This window comes from Oryctolagus cuniculus, chromosome 8, assembly GCF_051225735.1.
Source record: "Oryctolagus cuniculus isolate XC-2025 breed Fujian yellow rabbit chromosome 8, ASM5122573v1, whole genome shotgun sequence".
In the NCBI taxonomy this organism is placed as follows: domain Eukaryota; kingdom Metazoa; phylum Chordata; class Mammalia; order Lagomorpha; family Leporidae; genus Oryctolagus; species Oryctolagus cuniculus.
In genome coordinates this window covers 73,042,674-73,045,926 of record NC_142874.1, presented here as the reverse complement: position 1 = coordinate 73,045,926, position 3,253 = coordinate 73,042,674, and the positions used below count along the sequence as shown (strand labels likewise).

The window sequence follows — 3,253 nt, the reverse complement described above, 5'->3', positions numbered from 1 at the left end:
GCTATTGCAGGCATTTGGGGAATGAACTAGTTGATGGGAAACTACCTACCTATTTTCCTCTCTGCCCTCTAAATAATATTTTTTAAAATTCAAAACATTCAATAAAACCAGAAGTACATTAATTCATCCAAAAATCAAGTAAAGGATCATTTCATTGTGATTAAATTCAAACAAATTTGTAAAAAACTCAGAGTAAGAATTAGATACAATGGTTTCAAGGAAACAAAAACAGAAGTTCAGGGTAAGACAACAAAAAACAGTAACTCCAGGAATAAGAGAAAGAATTGAGAATGGAGTTTGATAACAAGACCAAGACCTTCGGAGTGGGGTCCTTGTGTAATTCTTGCACAGGACCAGAACTTTTCAAATTAGAACTGAACCAAGCCTCTCAATGCAAACAAGTAGGTCCAGTGACCATGACAGTAAGAAATTGGAAAATTAGACTTTTTAAAACGCTGCTATTTAGATTTCCACAAAACTTAAAAGAATGAAAAAAAATTCTGCTTCCTGAGCCTTAATGAAATTTAAAAATCAAGAGGTATTTCTGTGTTTGAAATCCAGCATTGATTTATACTGAATTGGAGCTCTGATTGACCTAACTTTTAGACATATTTAGATATATTTCACTAATACCATGAGAATCCCAAAAACCTGCATTTAATTGCCCTACCTAAAGGATTCAAGATCTGTTTGGGAATGATTAAAGAGCAAGAAAAAGCAACTGAGTGGCCTATATCTCATTTCAACAGAAGAAGAAGCAACTCTGATTTAAGGACACTGTGCATTACAGTACAAAATGTTGAAACTGATAAGAAAGAAACTGATTAAACTTTAATGATAAGAACAAAGAAAACAATTTTTTTCAGTGTATGTAGAGAAAACTTAAAACATCTAAAGTTCTTGGGATGCCATGGCTATCTTCCTAGGACATACTGAAAAGACTACTGACTACCCAGTATCTATTCTCCCTTTTAAAAACTGTAACCCCTCCACTCTGAGGGTAAGGACAGCAGAAAAAAGACTGCCCTCATTTGCAGACATGTTTCTTGAGAAGGATTGGGAGGAATGCCTTCCTCAGGTGAGAGGATTCAAAAAAAAGTTTTGAATGCATACCTTTTCACGCACACACACACAAAAATGGTATCATCAACCCAAGAGTAACAATTTGGGAATTCCAAATCTTATACAAAGCCCTGAAAATGTCTGTAACAGCAGCAATGAGCTCAGCTAAAAATTAATCATTTTCCCAATAGCTCCCAGATACCCTCGCCGACATGGCCTGTGGTTAATAAACACAATTCCTTGAGTAGGCCTTCTGAGAAAGCTCCTTAAACAGAAAGGTCGCATCTGGAAAACATAGCATTGTTACTTCCTCCTGCGTCTTTCTAGAAGGTAGACATGCTAGCTAGAGCCCCTTAGGGATCCTGGAACAATTGTGAAGATGAAGCCACCTTTGATGATGAAGGAACAAGACAGGAGTCTGGATTGCTGAGCTCATAGCACCACCTAGCCCACGACTAGCTGATTCAAACCCTCTTACCGTGGGGAAGTAAAACCACCCACCTTTTTGAAACTAGTTTTTTTTTTTTTAAAGTCTTCTATTAGCAGCTGTTTACAATTCCCAATTGGATGAGAGCTTTTGAAGAACTAATTGGGAGATTCTGATAGACTGCTAGATGAAATTATGACAGACAAAGCCAAAAATCCTTTCTACTGAGACGGAATTTTTTTTTCTTTTTATTTTTTTTCTTTCAAACTTTTATTTAATGAATATAAATTTCCAAAGTACAGCTTATGGATTACAATGGCTTCCCCCCCATAACGTCCCTCCCACCCACAACCCTCCCCTTTCCCACTCCCTCTCCCCTTCCATTCACATCAAGATTCATTTTCAATTCTCTTTATATACAGAAGATCAGTATCAGAACCTACCTGACTGAAGAGCCGATGGTGGATCCCGGAGGCAGGAGACCTGGGATTCAGGCAGCTAGGCAGCCAGTCCAAGACGGTGTTGCCCTGCCGCGGCGTGGGAGCCAGCGCCATCACCAAGAAGCAGCTGGCCTGGACCAAACACAAAAAAACAAGGGACAGTCTTGGCAAAGGGCCTGCTGGCTCAGATGTCAAAGCAGCTGAACGTGTTCAAGACCAGCCTGGAGGAATCCGCCAGCAAGCACGAGTAGGAGGTCCGGAAAAATCCCGAGTTCTGGGTGCAGTTCCAGGACGTTCGAGCCACCACTGGGGCGCATCCTCTGGCCTCTGGGAAAGGATTTTGGTCCGAGATGCTGTGTGTGGGGCGTCTTCTTTTATGAGCTGGATGTCCAGGTTATCGAAGTGTGCCCAACCCGGAAGCACAGAAATGGAAGTCTGCTAACTCTGGAAGAACCACGTCAACAGGTGTTAAATGCAAGTTCGCGCAAGACGTTGGCCAACAGGACCTCACCAGGGCTATCAAGAAACAGGTCGCTTGGCACTGGCTTCAGCCTCATCCCCGAGGGCAGCACTTACAGCACTCAGTCTGCTCCAGCTGCCCTCAATAGGGATCACTTCTTGGTGCTGCAGCTGGTAGAGAAAAATGGCGACATGACAGGGAAATCAAAGCCAGTGTCAACCAGGAGACAGAGCGAGCATGGCAAGTGCTGTAATGCCTGCTGACAGAGGACTGGTCTGGCTGGACTTGCAGGCCCCAGGAGAGGCTCCCTACGGGCTCCCTGCTCTCTTCACTGACCTCTACTCCCAGGAGATTACAGCCTGGGGGGGGGGGGTGGCAAAGAAGCCGTCCCCTTAATGTGGGAATGTGGGAAAGCTTGGATAATTTTATGTTTATGGCCTAGAAGCCAGAGCTCCCTGGCTCTGTGCTGCCGCTCACCTACCTGTCAATCAAGGGACCCCTCCCCCAGAAGTACTTCCTCTTACCCAGGACTGGGGGTGCTATTATGTAAATACTTCCGCGTTTCTAAACTCATAAGCTAGATGGAACAGAAGTTCTAGCTTTCTTCCCCACAGATGCAGGAGGACCACAGCAGGGTAGGAAAATTCCTTTTTTTGTTTGTTTGGTTTTTTTTGTTTTTTGTTTTTTGTTTTTTTTTTTTGGACAGGCAGAGTTAGTGAGAGAAAGAAAAGTCTTCCTTTTTCTGTTGGTTCACCCCCCAAGTGGCTGCTATGGCCAGTGCTGCGCCAATCCGAAGCCAGGAGCCAGGTGCTTCTCCTGGTCTTCCATGCAGGTGCAGGGCCCAAGGACCTGGACCATCCTCCA

At 43.7% G+C, this 3,253-nt stretch overlaps 1 pseudogene; it reads left to right on the top strand.

Annotated features, from left to right (window-relative positions):
- The first annotated feature begins 290 nt into the window (after positions 1-290).
- LOC100342394 (vacuolar-sorting protein SNF8 pseudogene) lies at positions 291-2,642 on the top strand (annotated as a pseudogene).
- Positions 2,643-3,253: the final 611 nt, after the last annotated feature.